At 34.7% G+C, this 17,478-nt stretch overlaps 1 long non-coding RNA gene and 1 pseudogene across 2 annotated transcripts in view; one reads left to right on the top strand and one right to left on the bottom strand.

Moving 5' to 3' along the window:
• The window catches only part of LOC134730289 (uncharacterized), a 494,516-nt gene that overhangs the window by 384,916 nt on the left and 92,122 nt on the right, over nucleotides 1–17,478 (top strand). The gene's annotated exons all lie outside the window — the stretch shown is intronic.
• Nucleotides 263–1,951, bottom strand: LOC100995284 (RNA-binding protein 48-like; annotated as a pseudogene).

The raw sequence follows: 17,478 nt of genomic DNA, 5'->3' as shown, positions 1-17,478 counted from the left end.
CTCATTGTTGCCACTGTAATAATTGCAAATTAATGCGTCTTTTTCGTAATAACCTTCTTTTGAGTCTTCACTTCTGTGAAATAATGGTTCACAACTTTTGCTCATTTTTTCCTATTTTGATTTACTATCATTTTATTATGGATTAGCAAGAATTATTTGTATATTCTGATATTAGACATTTGTGGTTTTAGATATTGCAAATAATTTCTGGAAATAATAAACTGGTTTCTTAACTCTGTTCATTGTGTCCTTTTGTTGACAGAAAGCCTGTATTAGATGCTATAGAATCTATGAGCAATTTATCTTTGTTAACATTTATTAACCTCTGTTAACTTTATTATTATTATTTTATTACGTTTTTTCCTGGTTGCCTATCTTGATTTATATTGTAAAGTTTCCATACTTGCTTTAATTAATTTACATATAATTACCATACATGAGAGGGAATGTTATAAGAATAGTTTCTGCACCATTAAGTATGGATCAAAAAAAGAAGAAATGACTTTAGACAAGTAGGTTGAATAAAATTACAAATAGGAGTGCATTAAAAAATACCAGCAGTAAAATCTCTTGAATAATTGAAATGACAGGCTAAAAATAAATTTTTTTTTTTTTTTAGAAAATACTAATTTGCCGCTGGCACTCTATATTCTTCTTCTTTGTTTTAATGGATGACTTGTATGTACCTCTGCCGGCTTGTCCCCAGAGGCTTTGGCAGATGAAATTACCTGTTTAAGTTTATTCCAAATTAAATTTGCTGTTGTATTCAATGAGTCATCGTGCATATCCACTTTAGATATGTCTGGTAACAGAGGTCCAGTCATAACCTCATTACTACTTGAGTTTGTTTCAAGAAAAGTTCCAACTTTACAATCATCTTCTCTTCTTCTTTGGCGCTCCTGCAGTTGTGTTGTCCTAGGCATAAATCTGTCTGTCAACTGCCTCTGAAGGAGTAATAGCCTTTTGTGCACCAGGGTAGGCCACCGAGTTTTTAAAAGTGTTTATTTGTGTTTTCTGCAAAGAATCATTGTGGTTATAATGCCCCATTGTTTTACCATGGTTTCTATCATCCTTAGAAGAGTCTGATGCTCTGTCTACATGCCCCCCGGATGAACATATACATTTTGAGAAGAAATAACATAAAGGCAATTCACAGGAATATGGAAGATAAGGATTTGAGTTCCCTGCAGAAGGGTTCACAGCAGCTGTACAAAACCCAGACATCTCTGAGTGGAAGTCTTGTCTAAAATTCTCTGTGTCTTTATGCTCTGTAACCAATTTCTTTGTCACGTAATGGTCCTTATATTACAATTTAAAAGGTGAGGGGAAGGAAAACAGAAGTGGCTTATGTATTGTTTTCATCATTCAGAATCATATAATTTTAAAAATCACTTAAAAATGTTAACAAATTCTACTCCAAAAATTTATTCCTTGAGAAGGGAATATATTCACGTGGCTTAAAACCTTTATTTTCAGTAGTTCTTACTACATATGCCTTCCGCACTTCTGGTTTTTTTCTAGTTTCTTCAACTGTTTCAAATTCTGGAGCATAGCACACATGAAGCAATCCACCGAGGAAGCTCTGCTCATCCATTTTTCTCTTGGCTGCCCTTGCACTTTGTAAGTTTATAAATTTAATAAGATAGACTTCAGTAAAGTCTTCTGCAAGGTATTCATCTAGAGCATTGTACTGTTCAGTTGCACCATGCAAAGCGAATCGCTCAACTATTTCCTTCATGGTTCCTACAGCGGGAACTCCTTGTATTAATAAGTACTGAGATTCCAAATTGATTGTATATACCTTGACAGCACGAGGCCGTCGTCCCTCCCGATATTTGGCCCACGTGTTGCATACTGCTCTCTGGACCTGGTGGTCAAATAAACTCCCTAGCTCCCTGCTGCTCGACGCCATCTTGTCTGCTTTGATCCTCCCTCTGTTAACCTCATATACTTATCTTTCACAATGAGAACTTTTTTTGAAGTGTACCTTTTTGTATGGCATAAGATAGAAATCCAGTTTTATTTTCTCCATAAAGTGAGCCAGTATTCATACATCATCAACTAAATATTCAGTTTTTGGCACATTGATCCATGTACTATTTAAATACATGATCTTCTTTTCAGAAAACAAGCAAGCTAGAAGGCAATGAAGTGACATTTATAAAGTGCTGGAAAAAATATGTGTGTGGTGTATATATATTTTTTCAGACAGATACTAAGGGGCTTTACTGCGTGAGGCATACTCTGTAAGAAAGATTTAACATTTCTTTTTTTTTGAGACAGGGTCTCACTCTATCAGCAAGACTGGAGTGCAGTGGCACGATTTCAACTCACTGCAACCTCTGCCTCCTGGGTTCAAGTGATTCTTGTGCCTCAGCCTCCCAAGATTTAACATTTCTTTGGATATTTTGTGTGTGAAACAGTGTAAATATTATTTAAATGTAGACTATGATTAATTAAATATGTATATTGTAAGCCTTAAGTCAACCACGAAATTTTCTTAAAAATAATGAAGTCAATATAGGTAATAAAAGGGTCTCATAAGTATTGCCCAATTAATCTAAAAGAAAAACAGAAAAAAGAGAAGAGAACAATATTTTTAAAAGAACACATGGAAGAAATAGAAAACAACTGTCACGATGGTAAATTTTGACCAACCACCAGTAATATTAAATGTGAATGGCCTAAGTACACCAATTAAAAGATGGAGATTGTTAGATTGAATTAAAATTAAAACAAATTAAACTATGTGCTATCTACAAGAAACCTTTTTCAAATATGAAGTTAAGGAAAGGATGCAAGCGAAAAGGAAGGCAGAAGATATTGTATGTGTTATACCTGAATTGTGTCTCTCAAAATTATGTATGTTGAGACCCTAATTCCCAATATGACTGTATTTGGAGATAGGGCTATTAAGAGGTAAATAAGATCAAGTGAGGCCATAAGGATAGGGTCCTAATCCTGTGGGATTGGTGGACTTACAGGAAGAGAGATCTCTTTCTCCTTTTCCATGCACATGCGCACGGAAAGGCCATGCGAGCACACGGCGAGAAAATGGTCATCTGTAAGCCAGGAAGAGGGCTCTCATCAGAACTCAAACTTGCCAACATATCAGATTTCTAGCCTCCAGAACTATGAGAAAATAAATTTCTGTGCTTTAGACATCCAGTCTATGATATTTTGTTGTGGCAGTCTGGGCAGACTAAGTCACCATACAAACCTTAACTAAAAGAAAACTTAAGTAGCTATATTAATATCAGATAAACTTAAGAACAAAGAATATTATCAGAGATAGGGTAATTATGTAATGAAAAAGCAGTCAATTTTCCAAGATGTGACAATTTTAAGCATTGTGCACCAAAAAACAGAGTTTCAAAATACATTGATAAAAAAGAACTGAAATCCCAGCACTATGGGAGGCCAAGGCGGGTGGATCACCTGAGGTCAGGGTTTGAGACCAGCCAGGCCAACATGGTGAAACCCCGTCTCTACTAAAAACACAAAAATTAGCTGGGCGTGGTGGTGCACACCTGTAGTTCCAGTTATTCTGGAGGCTGAGGCAGGACAATTGTTTGAACCCAGGAGGCGGAGATTGCAGTGAGCCAAGATTGCACCACTGCACTCCAGCCTGGGCGACAGAGCGAGGCTCCATCTCAAAAAAAAAAAAAAAAAAAAAAGAACTGAAAAAAACGGAAAAATGCACAATTCTAGTTGAAGACTTTGATACTTTAATCTCAATATTGATGGATAGAACAAAGTGTACAGAAAATTGCTAAGCATGTAGAAGACTTAATACTATCAACGAACTGAACTAATAACATTTATAGATCACTATACCCAACAAAAACAAAAATATATAATATTCTTTAACACAGAGAACTTTTGCCAAGATACATCATATTCTGAATCATAAAAAACCCTAAAATTTAAAGGAATGAAAAGTATACAAAGTATCTTCACAGCTAATAACCAAATTAAATTAGAAATGATGAACGGAAATACCTAAACAATCACCAATATTTGGAGTTTAACGTACTTCTAACTAACACATGGGTCAAGAGGAAGCCTCGAGGGAAAAAATATATATAATATATATATATTTAATATATATAAAAATACATATTAAACATATATATATATAGAGAGAGAGAGAACTAAATAAAACGAAAATGCAATATATCAAAATTTTGGGGATGCAGTTAAAAGTAGATGAAGAGTTGAGATCAGTATGCTTCTGCCTTAAAAACTGCCTTGCTTAGTTTCCAAATGTCTGGGGATTTTTGGATTACCTTTTTTGTTGTTGTTGTTTCCTAGTAGAATTCCTTTGGGGTTAGAAAACATTTTCTGTGTAACTTCAGTATAATATTTTTTGAGATCTGCATTATGACTCAGCATGTAATCAATCATTTTGTACATCCTGTATGCATTTGAAAGGAACACATACTTTTCAGTATTGCATTGTCTGTCAACTAGGTCAGGTATGTGAATTACGTTATTTAAATATTCTATATACCTAATGATTTGATGCCTGCTTGTGCTACCATTTAATGTGTTTTATTAAATGTTTATGATTGTATATTTCTTTATGATTATATATTACTTTATTTCTCCTTTGGCAGTTCATTTTTGGGCAATCTACTTAATGTATGCATTTAGCTCTCATAAGCTCAAAATTAGACTTTTATTTTCAAGTAGTCATTCACAGTTTTTCCTATTAGTCCCTAAAGTCTAGGCTGCCTTCATAGTTTTAAGTTATTGGCATTTCTCTATAATTTGTTTCAAGGGGAAAAGCAGCAACTTAAGCTAGTTCTCTATTTGTCAGGAACCAGAAGCCAAGAAGGTTTGTTTTTAGACGTCTCCTAATAACTCATTATCAATTAGTTATATTTACAAATATATATAACACACACACACATATATATACACACACATATATGTATATGTGTATAGATATGTCTGTATATATAGAAGCATTGACATTGATTTTTACCTATATAACATACTGTCCTGGCTTACTATTTTGGCGCAAAATGGTGTGACTTTTTAACCCATGTATAGTACCCTGCTGAAAGTTTTTATAGGAAAATGATCAAAATGTAGGACTGAGTTACAAAGGCTATTGCTTGACTTTGTGATTGGCCTGATGCCTTTCCATAAGTAGACATTTCCTTGAATTGCAAGCAATAATTGGACACTAGAGAGCTATTATTTGTGAGGCCTCTAAGTAAATTTTGTTTTAATGCAAAGCGAAAGTGGAGTGCTGGTAAAGGGTATCTGGAAATATGGCTCAACATATCTGGATGTAGTGGTTTTGTATGGAAAACACATTTCCTTTGCACTAGGGCATAGCATTTAAAAAGTTGGCTATATGTATAATCCTTGATACTTCTGGATGATATCATTATCAGAGATTTTAAAAAGTGCATTAACATCTCCAAAGCAGTGCACTGTGTTTCTTGCCTTTTCATTTTTTATGTTTCCAACATTTTATTGTATAAGATTCTATTGCAATTTTAAGTCCACAATTAGGAGGCATTATTTAGGGAATATATTACCATTTGTTGATTCTTTTGAAATGTCTTTTTGAAACATAAAAAATTACTAACTAACTGGCTTGGGATTGAGAGTTTTATCTGTTTTTCCTGCTTCTCCTCCCCTATAACTAAATAGTCTATCAGGATAATATCTAAAGGGTGATATTGAGGTCAGCTAACTGTAGTATATCTGTTTCTCGATCCCAGATGGTAAATTTAGGGATCTGAGGAAAATAGTCTGATAAGAGTTGAAAAATTAAAGGTGATATAAGAGAAAGTGCATTGAATGTGTCTCAACAAGAAACTTTTTTTGGAGGTGTGAACTCATGATTTATTTTGACTCTCAGAGGCTCTTTTTAAACAAAATACTAGATCATCTAATCATTTAACAAGCATAATTTAGACATGTATAATTAAAAATATCAACCTGCTCTTAATATCAAACTTGATAAAAAATGAATTGAGTTAAAACAATACTTTGTGTGAGTTTGTGTGTGTGTGTGTGTTTAACAATTGAGTTGGGCACATATAGGGGTAATTAAAGTATAAAACTCTTAATCCTCTGTCTCTCAACATTAAGAGACAGCTCAATAGTTGATGGCCTCTTTGATCATGTGTTTGGTTATGTTTATTTTTTCCAGTTGTTGTTTCATCCTCATATTGCAAATGCCTCTTTTCTTTTGGGTACCAGAAGTTATTTTATCTCTGAGGGCAGAATGTACGTTTTCAAACCAACTCTGAATTTTCTTAGCATCCCATAGTTTAGTATAGATTTATTTATTTATACCAAAAAGTAGTCTTGTTCTAAAACTGCTACTTATTCTACTGATTTTCCTTGGTGTCTGGCTTTTGGTCTACCACAATCTGCTGGGATTAATTTCCTTGGGCTGCTATAACAAATTACCATAAACTCGGTGGTTGACAAACAACAGATCTTTATTCTTACAGTTCTAGATGGTGGGAAGTCCAAGATCAAGGCACTAGCAGATTCTGTGTTTGGTAAGGGCTCACTCTTCTGGTTCACAGATGATATCTTATCCCCGTGTCCTCATATGGTGGAAGGGGCAAAGAGGCTACCTCAGGCCTCTTTTATAAACATACTAATCCCATTTATGTGGGCTCCATCCTCATGACCTAATCACTACCCAGATGCCACACCTCTTAACATCAGTACGTTAAGGATTAGGTTTCAATATACAAATTACAAGGGATCACAAGCATTCAGACTATAGCAGTTACCTTCCATTGTGCTCTGCATGTGTTATCAAGGCAATAGTTTCCTTTTCAGAAGGTTACTTCTGGAATCGATCTCATTTTCAGGCCCTGTTTGTAACTCTGCCTCTGTGTTGTTGTTGTTGTTGTTTTAATTTAATTTAGTTTTAAGCTCTGGGATACATGTTCAGGACCTGTAGGTTTGATCCCCAATGAACTTTGCTTTTAAATCAATGATTATACTGTAAGATATGGTTTTGCTGATAATTCAACTAGACTGACTATAACTCTCACTGGTAATAGTTGGTTCAACTAGCCTTATACCTGACAATATGCTAATGCTGATAATTACATTTCTTGTTGTTTCTACTTACAAGTCTGTTTTGATCCGACAGCTTATTCCAAAAGATTGTGAAAGCATTATAATTTATCTGTGTGTGTATATTTATTTCTTGCAAATACATCATTAAACATTTTAGCACAAAAAATAACTGGCACTTTCTTATGTGCTTTATATGGTTTAGGTTGATACAAAAGTAATTGTGTTTTTTTTTTCATTAAAAGTAATGGCAAAAAACCGCAATTACTTTTGCACTAACCTAATACTTTTAAAACCTTAGTCTATTGTATTTTGAGTCTGATAAGAATTAAAATTCCTGTCCTATATTTCTTTAAGCCTATCTGTGGTTGGAAGAAACCATCTGGGCAGCAATAATTCTTTATTTTTTCTTATCTTCTTCCCTCTCCTACTTGTTGTTTTCCATGATATTCATGTTAAATGCATAACGCTGAGGGGTTTCTTTTCTTTTCTTTAATTATACTTTAAGTTCTAGGGTACATGAGCACAACGTACAGCTTTGTGATGTAGGTATACATGTGCCATGTTGGCTTGCTGCACCCATTAACTCGTCATTTACATTAGGTATTTCTCCTAATGCTGTCCCTCCCCTAGCCCTCCACTCCATGACAGGCCGTGGTGTGTGATATTCCCCACCCTGTGTCCATGTGTTCTCATTGTTCAGTTCCCACCTGTGACTGAGAACATGTGGTGTTTGGTTTTCTGTCCTTGTGACAGTTTGCTGAGAATGATGGTTTCCAGATTCATCCATGTCTCTGCAAAGGACAAGAATTCATCCTTTTTTTATGGCTGCATAGTATTCCATGGTGTATATGTGCCACATTTTCTTAATCCAGTCTATCACTGATGGACATTTGGGTTGGTTCCATGTCTTTGCTGTTGTGAATAGTGACACAATAAATATATGTGTGCATGTGTCTTTATAGTAGCATGATTTATAATTCTTTGGGTATATACCCAGTAATGGGATGGCTGGGTCAAATGGTATTTCTAATTCTAGATCCTTGAGGAATCGCCACACTGTCTTCCACAATGGTTGAACTAATTTACACTCACACCAACAGTGTAAAAGTGTTCCTATTCCACCACATCCTCTCCAACATCTGTTGTTTCCTGACTTTTTAATGATTGCAATTCTAACTGGCATGAGATGGTATCTCATTGTGGTTTTGATATGCATTTCTCTGAAGACCAGTGATGATGAGCATTTTTCCATGTTTCTGTTGGCTGCATAAATGTCTTCTTTTGAGAAGTGTCTGTTCACATCCTTTGCCTACTTTTTGATGGGGTTGTTTGTTTTTTTCTTGTAAATTTGTTTAAGTTCTTTGTAGATTCTGGATATTAGCCCTTTGTTAGTTGAGTAGATTGCAAAAATTTTATCCCATCCTGTAGGTTGCTTGTTCACTCTGATGATAGTTTCTTTTGCTGTGCAGAAGCTCTTTAGTTTAATTAGATCCCATTTGCCTATTTTGGCTTTTGTTGCCATTGCTTTTGGTTTTTTAGTCATGAAGTCTTTGCCCATGCCTATGTTTTGAATGGTATTACCTAGGTTTTCTTCTAGGGTTTTTATGATTTTAGGTCTTAAATTTCAGTCTTTAATCCATCTTGAGTTAATTTTTGTGTAAAGTGTAAGGAAGGGATCCAGTTTCAGCTTTCTACATATGGCTAGCCAGTTTTCCCAGCACTATTTATTAAATAGGGAATCCTTTCCCCATTTCTTGTTTTTGTCAGGTTTGTCAAATATCAGATGGTTGTAGATGTGTGGTGTTATTTCTGAGGGCTCTGTTCTGTTCCATTGGTCTATATCTCTGTTTTGGTACCAGTACCATGCTGTTTTGGTTATTGTAGCCTTGTAGTATAGCTTGAAGTCAGGTAGCATGATGCCTCCAGCTTTGTTCTTTTGGCTTAGGATTGTCTTGGCTATGTGGGCTCCTTTTTGGTTCCATGTGAAATTTAGAGTATTTTTTTCCAATTCTGTGAAGAAAGTCATTGGCAGCTTGATGGGGATGGCACTGAATCTATAAATTACCTTGGGCAATATGGCCATATTCACGATATTGATTCTTTCTATCCATGAGCGTGGAATGTTCTTCCATTTGTTTGTGTCCTCTTTTATTTCGTTGAGCAGTTTTGTAGTTCTCCTTGAAGAGGTCTTTCACATCCCTTGTAAGTTGGATTCCTAGGTATTTTATTCTCTTTGTAGCAATTGTGAATGGGAGTTCCGTCATGATTTGGCTCTCTGTCTGTTATTGGTGTATAGGAATGCTTATGGTTTTTGCACATTGATTTTGTATCCTGAGACTTTGCTGAAGTTGCTTATCAGCTTAAGGAGATTTTGGGCTGAGACGATGGGGTTTTCTAAATATACAATCATGTCATCTGCAAACAGGGACAATTTGACTTCCTCTTTTCCTAGTTGAATACCCTTTATTTCTTTCTCTTGCTTGATTGTCCAACACTATGTTGAACAGGAGTGGTGAGAGAGGGCATCCTTGTCTTGTGCCAGTTTTCAAAGGGAATGCTTCCAGTTTTTGCCCATTCAGTATGATATTGGCTGTGAGTTTGTCATAAATAGCTCTTATTATTTTGATATATTTTCTATCAATACCTAGTTTATTGAGAGTTTTTAGCATGAAGTGCTGTTGAATTTTGTCAAAGGCCTTTTCTGCATCTATTGAGATAATCATGTGGTTTTTGTCGTTGATTCTGTTTAAGTGTTGGATTATGTTTATTAATTTGCATATATTGAAGCAGCCTCGCATCCCAGGGATGAAGCCAACTTGATCGTGGTGGATAAGCTTTTTGATTTGCTGCTGGATTCAGTTTGCCAGTATTTTATTGAGGATTTTTGCATCGATGTTCATCAGGGATATTGGTCTAAAATTCTCTTTTTTTGTTGTGTCTGTGCCAGGCTTTGGTATCAGGACGATGCTGGCCTCATAAAGTTAGTTATGGAGGATTCCCTCTTTTTCTATTGAATGGAATAGTTTCAGAAGGAATGGTACCAACTCCTCTTTGTACCTCTGGTAGAATTTGGCTATGAATCCGTCTTGTCCTGGACTTTTTTTTTTGGTTGGTAGGCTATTAATTATTGCCTCAATTTCAGAACCTGTTATTGGTCTATTCAGAGATTCAACTTCTTCCTGGTTTAGTATTGGGAGGTTGTATGTGTCGAGGAATTTATCCATTTCTTCTAGATTTTCTAGTTTATTTGAGTAGAGGTGTTCATAGTACTCTCAGATGGTAGTTTGTATTTCTATGGGAATCGGTGGTGATATCTCCTTTATCATTTTTTATTGCATGTATTTGATTCTTCTCTCTTTTCTTCTTTAGTAGCCTTGCTAGTGGTCTATCAATTTTGTTGATCTTTCCAAATTAGCAGCTCCTGGATTCATTGATTTTTTTGAAAGGTTTTTGTGCCTCTTTCTCCTTCAGTTCTGCTCTGATCTTAGTTATTTCTTGCCTTCTGCTAGCTTTTGAATTTGTTTGTTCTTGCTTCTCTACTTCTTTTAATTTGATGTTAGGGTGTCAATTTTAGATCTTTCTTGCTTTGTCTTGTGGGGACATCAACAGAACTCTCCAACCCAAATCAACAGAATATACATTCTTCTCAGCACCACATTGCACTTATTCTAAAATTGACCACATAATTTGAAGTAAAACACTCCTCAGCAAATGTGAAAGAACAGAAATCACAACAAACTGTCTCTCAGACCACAGGGCCATCAAATTAGAACTCAGGATTAAGAAACTCAAAACCATACAACTACATGGAAACTGAACAACCTGCTCCTGAATGACCACTGGGTAAATAATGAAATTAAGGCAGAAATAAAAATATTCTTTGAAACCAGTGAGAACAAAGACGCAACGTACCAGAATCTCTGGGACACATTTAAAGCAGTGTGTAGAGGGAAATTTATAGCACTAAATGCTGAGGGGTTTCTTTAAGTTCAATTTTTATAAAACACTAATTTGTTCTTCTGCAAATTTAAGCACCAGCAGCAAAACCCAATAGTAAATCCATTTGTAATGTTGCTATTTCAATATGGGTCTTTTGAAAGACAGGACATAATCATTGTTCCTGCCTGCTTTGGGAAATTAGTAGAAATTTTAATTTTATTCATTGGCATTCACCTACAAGATATATGTTTTCCATTGTTCATCTGGAGGCCTTTTGTTTCAATCTAGACTCTCTCTAAAGGCTAAGGAATTACATACTTAATAAATGTGCCAATATACTTATTTCAGGTCATGAAACACAATATTTTTGTATAAGCTTGCTCACCGGAAAAACCTGACAGAAGTCTATGCAGTTTCTCCTGTGCTAGAAATTAAAAGAAGGATCCAATAGAGTTGTGATCAATTGCTCAATAATCAGGTCCATGGTATGCGTAAATGTGGCTCTCTGAAGATTAGTGTAAAGCCCTCTGTTCCTTTCATACATGCTGGAGGTGAGAGAAGAGTTGTTACTTTTGGTTGTAACTTTTCTTATAGTCTTTATTAGCAGGCTTGGAGAGAGAGCACAGAGTCATTTTATTATATTATTCTTTGAATATAAATGTGACAGTTCCACCTTTCCTCATGTATTTTATCCACAGTCTCATCTGTGAATGCTCCATTTGCACTGCAGCTCAGGTAACCTGAAAATCAGCCTATCATAGTTTTATACACAAAGGACACACTACTCTCTTGGCTAAAGCACTGAAGGACATCCTGTTTCTAGGGGTGTACAGGAACAGAACCTGGGCTTTCCTGACCAGCCCCTCCCTGTCACTGGATGTCATGTTCTCAGCATATTCTACACTTATTCTTTAGAACTACAAGCAAAACAAATGGAAAGAACTGGTTCAGTCTAAGGCCACCGAGAGAACTGTCCTGCACCATGGAGACTGTGGTAGATATTATCAACCTTCAGTGACAGGAGGTAAAAGAACTTTGTAAAACAAAAACAGAGATGCAGAAAAGCAAACTTAAGACTCTAGAAGCATTATAAATCTCTGTGTGATGTCCAGACAGAGTTCATTGCTGTTAAAATCTCACTTCATCACTCACTGGGAAATAGCTACAATTTCCTGAAGCATAGCTACTACTACAGCAGAATAGTTTAATTAGTCATCAAAATTGAGTAATTGAATAGTTATAATATTCAAAGTTTTCCCAAAAACATTAACCCAATTATCTTTCCAACACTGGAAAATTTTTAATATTCAGGGAAACAACAAAAGAGTTGTACATTTTTACTTTTAGAATAGCTCATGAGACATGAGTTATCCATTGCAGTAAATACCTAATTGCAATAGTAGAAAAACTAGTTTCATTTGCTTTGAATTTTTCATTTTCTCTTTAAAATGTTAAATATAATATTCAATTTAATTCAAGTTAAGCGAAGCCCATCAAGTAACTGCACACTGTCTTTGTAAAGAATGAACAAACTTTTTAGTTTCTTGATGTATATATGGTCAGATACCCTATGAAATAGAATCTACATCTTATTATCAATAATTACATGCCACAATTAGGGTACTTTGTGAGATCTTTTATTGAAAGGCTGTTAGGGTTTTTGCCTCTAATTCAATCTGTTTTATTAAAATAAGTAGATGTATGAATATCTGAGTTATTAATATACTGGAAAAGATTCTGGGGCTGAAGACCTAGGCCCTGTGCCATTGAGCTGAAGAGATGTTGCTACTTACCGAATTGGAACTAACTCAGCACTGTTGTTAATACAATGCCAGATTTATACAATTGTCCCCATGATTCAAAGAATTCAGTCTCCTTGCCCAGACTTAAAGGAAAATAACTTAATATAAAGCTGTGAAAGAGTAATGCAATGCACATAAAGACATTTTACAAGACTCTAGCCAGATCTAGCCCCAAAAGATTTGGTAAAATTTAAAGTAGCACGGAAGAATTGATTGGAGACCTGGCAATAGTTAAAATGGGAAAATTCAGGGCTCTATATTATTGCAGCTAAAGAGGAAATTTCAAGAGGAATTAAAGACGTTTGCAGCTTTTCCAAGGTCTTTGAATAATATTGATAAAATATCATAACTTTTCCACTTCTGAAACTCAATAATTGAATTCTGAAATCTAAATCTAAAGCTATTTTTAGCTTTATAACATTTTGCTTTTCTAGAAGGAAGGCATTATCTTTTTTTCTCTATTAACTTTTAATATTATTAATACCAAAGTACTAAATTTTGATTACTTAATTGTTATGTTTCTTCAAAAAAAGGATTCTGATTTTCTAATGTTTTATGGGAGGTAAAAGTTCAATACACTATTCAGAGTGGTATTCTGACTTTCTGATGCCTAAAAAGCACAGCAAGGATATAGCACCTCTCCCATCCTACTGATTAATAGACTTTGAGTGGTGCCAGGAGGGAAAGAAGAATGTAAGAAACTTTAGGAAAGGAGCATCAACCTAACTGAATTCCCCATGTCTCTGATATACTTAAGTAATTAGAGAAGGACAAGTTAACTGGTTATAAATAAAGTGCGTCCTTAGCTTCTCAATATATATCCCCTTAGCATGGCATGTAAGATTCTGTCTTATCTGACTTGAGCCTATATTTGCAGCTTTGTCCTCTGGTACTCGACTTTTGTAATCCTGAATCCAGCAACACACATTATTTTCTGTTTCCTCAATTTGTCTTGTATTTTATATTTCAGTCTTTCCTGGAATTATATTATCTCTACATTGAATTCCTTTCTATTATTTCTCCACTTGGGAGCTTGGAGCTTCTTTCTTCAACACTCATTTCAAGTATCAGTGCCTATGCAGCTTCCCTGTCTTCCTAGTCCAAATTAGTATCTCCTAGCTCTGTGTACACCTGCTATTCTTTTAAACTATTCCATTACGTTTCATTTTATAGTGTATTTCTTCTTTTATTTCTAACTTGTCAACTAGATAATTACGTCAAATGCTGTCTTTTTCATCTTTGTGTCTTTCTTTCTGTAGTGCTCAGAATAAGTACTGATAAACAATCCTGTTTAGGAATAATCTGTGTTAGGGGAAAGTGTAATTTTTAAAAACTTGTTTGTAAAGAAGATACTGCATTACCATTGCCATGTTTAAGATGCTGTTCCTCAAATCCTTCTTCTGCTTTTACCATAGAAGAATTGAGAGACTTGCAATTTACTGGGTTCATATTTTTTTATCTATAACTCTAGTTAATGCATAGTTTTTCTTTGTCAATATTTAGTGAACTGGATGTCTTTGAAACTTTAATTCTTTACAGTTATGTCTTTATAATAATAGTGGAATTTAGAACAGTTATATTAAAGAGAAAATTGTCTCATTGAGAAATTAGGTCTTTTATTTGGATCTGAATCTGTATAACAAATTCAGTTAAAATAGTTAAAATTTAAATGAGATCCACACCTGAAATTCTCCCTGAAGTATAGAATTTTGCCATATGCCACTTCAAATTTTATTTAATAACTTCTGTTTAACAGTGGTTTGTTTGCCATCCTTCAAATAATAACCTAATATTTAAATCAAATCAAATATTAACAAACGTACACCTTCAGTTATTTCATTGACTCTTTTTCTGAATTTCCTTTTTTATTATTATTATTATACTTTAAGTTTTAGGGTACATGTGCACATTGTGCAGGTTAGTTACATATGTATACATGTGCCATGCTGGTGCACTGCACCCACTAACTCGTCATCTAGCATTAGGTATATCTCCCAATGCTATCCCTCCCCACTCCCCCCACCCCACAACAGTCCCCAGAGTGTGATATTCCCCTTCCTGTGTCCATGTGATCTCGTTCAATTCCCACCTATGAGTGAGAATATGCGGTGTTTGGTTTTTTGTTCTTGCGATAGTTTACTGAGAATGATGTTTTCCAATTTCATCCATGTCCCTACAAAGGACATGAACTCATCATTTTTTATGGCTGCATAGTATTCCATGGTGTATATGTGCCACATTTTCTTAATCCAGTCTATCATTGTTGGACATTTGGGTTGGTTCCAAGTCTTTGCTATTGTGAATGATGCTGCAATAAACATACGTGTGCATGTGTCTTTCTAGCAGCATGATTTATAGTCCTTTGGGTATATACCCAGTAATGGGATTGGCTGGGTCAAATGGTATTTCTAGTTCTAGATCCCTGAGGAATCACCACACTGACTTCCACACTGGTTGAACTAGTTTACAGTCCCACCAACAGTGTAAAAGTGTTCCTATTTCTCCACATCCTCTCCAGCACCTGTTGTTTCCTGACTTTTTAATGATTGCCATTCTAACTGGTGTGAGATGGTATCTCATTGTGGTTCAAGTTGAGGAAATTTATTTTACATTTCATGTGAGTTAAGAACTCTATCTTTCAGGCATTTGATTAACTATGGTTAAAACTTCTCTATACATATTTTAAGAATTTGAGAAAAGTTAAAGAGTCTTGAAAAATATTCTTTACAAAATTAAATTGTTTATAGTTTTTGACAGTTGTAAAATTTCCAATGTATTGCATTTTCTTTCTGTGGCATTTCCATGTACTCCATCAATCACAATTTCCACAGCACAATTGGTGTCTCATACCAGGTTTAGGGAAGAAGAGCATTCTGTGGTAAAATGAGTTTAGGAAAATTGTTAGTTAAAATAATTTCAACAAGTTTTTTTCCTTATCATTATTATCAATGTGGGTTCCCAGATAGGCAAATTCATTGTGAGTGTCCAGAACCGTTTATCAAATGTGGAGCATGTTTGCTCATATACTTTTTTAAGGATTGTGTTAAGTAATTAATATTATAAGTAGATCTTATGTTTTTCTCAATACATTTTGAGAAAGCTAATATAAATCAAACCTCCCTACTCTATGATGTTTTTATGTGATCTTCCTGTGTAATAACAGCAATTTTGTTCCAGTAATTCTATTCTTCATTCAGTAATCATTTTTAAGAATACTACTTTGTGCCAACACTGTTCTAGACACTGTGTATATGACAGAAATAAAAACAGACAATATTATTTATATTAATTATTAATATTATTAATATTAATTAATATTAAGATATTACAATATTATCTCTTACAGAACTTTCATTTCAGAATGATTAATTTATTTATCAACTAGAAGAAAATTGAATTCCATTCTTGAAATTGCTTTGTGTGTATGTGTGTTTATTTTGCATTCTTAAAATGTCATATATGTTGGAAACTCTAGAAGTGCTGTTGATTGTCATAAAAATATGCTGAGTCTAGAAAATGTAACATGCAGAGAAGCCATGGTCTAATGAGCTTCAAGGGTCAAATGTTTGGAACTAATTTTCTTCACCTAGAAAATTGATTTAGGTTTGATTAAATTCCACTTGAATAATTTTATTTATTTTATATTTATGTATTCTCTGCAAGGGAAAACACAATTTAAAACTCCATGGAGGAATAAATCTCTGGATTAGGATCCAAGAGATCTATAGTACATGAATACTTTGTAAAGATTATTTGTCAGGCATAATTTGGCTGAGTGTGATCATATGCAAGTCACTTCTATTTTTGTGACCTCAGCCTTTTTTTCATATATAAAGTGAGATGACTTGGCTATGTGCACCCTGAAATATTCTTCTCAGTCCCATGCTCTGATGCCGGAATCTAAATTTTAGAATGCTTTTGTGGTACAAAAGAAATGAAAGTCTTTGTTTAAAAATTTTAGAGATAATGCTCTTCTATTCATGGATAAACCATATGCAGGTATAATTATTTCTTCATCTATGCAGTGCACTCTACTGTGAGGACTGCATATATGCGGGCAAGTATATGCCTAAGAGGATACTGTGTATGACCTAGGGGGATGCTTTATCTGTGTGGGAAACCATTCAAATTGGCCAAGGTATAAGTTTTTAAAAATTATTTTAATTTTCTTCTGAATATTTAGTAGCACAATGCAGCTGCAAGCTATAGGAAAGAGCATGGAAGAAGAACCTGCATTCTCTGATTGTCTCTGCTTATTCACTATGTGACTTTGAGAAAGCCATTTTATCTCTCACAGCTAGTTTTTTTTTTTGTGCATAGAAAAGAGTTGAGCCAATGTATTTCATATCCTTTCCAAACTTACAGTTCTGTAAATGTATTTGGGATGCATGCTTTGCCCTCTCCCAAAATGGATATAACAATACCTATTTCACGAGACATCTTTAGTAAAACCTTTTAAAAATTTTCTAAGGATTGAGACCTTATACAATGGGAGAAAAGAAATAATATTTGTAGAGTATCACATCTTCTGTTCTAGATTTATCTTCTGAAAGATTACTGAGCAAATAACTCATTTTATCAGCATACTTTGTGGTTTCTACAGCCGTACGGCCACCATACTTGTTCTGCAGACTGCCACAGCAACTGAGCCTCATGATTTTTGACTTGA

The sequence above is a fragment of the Pan paniscus genome, chromosome 3 (genome assembly GCF_029289425.2).
Source record: "Pan paniscus chromosome 3, NHGRI_mPanPan1-v2.0_pri, whole genome shotgun sequence".
Taxonomy (NCBI): Eukaryota; Metazoa; Chordata; class Mammalia; order Primates; family Hominidae; genus Pan; species Pan paniscus.
This window is presented reverse-complemented; position numbering and strand designations above follow the sequence as displayed.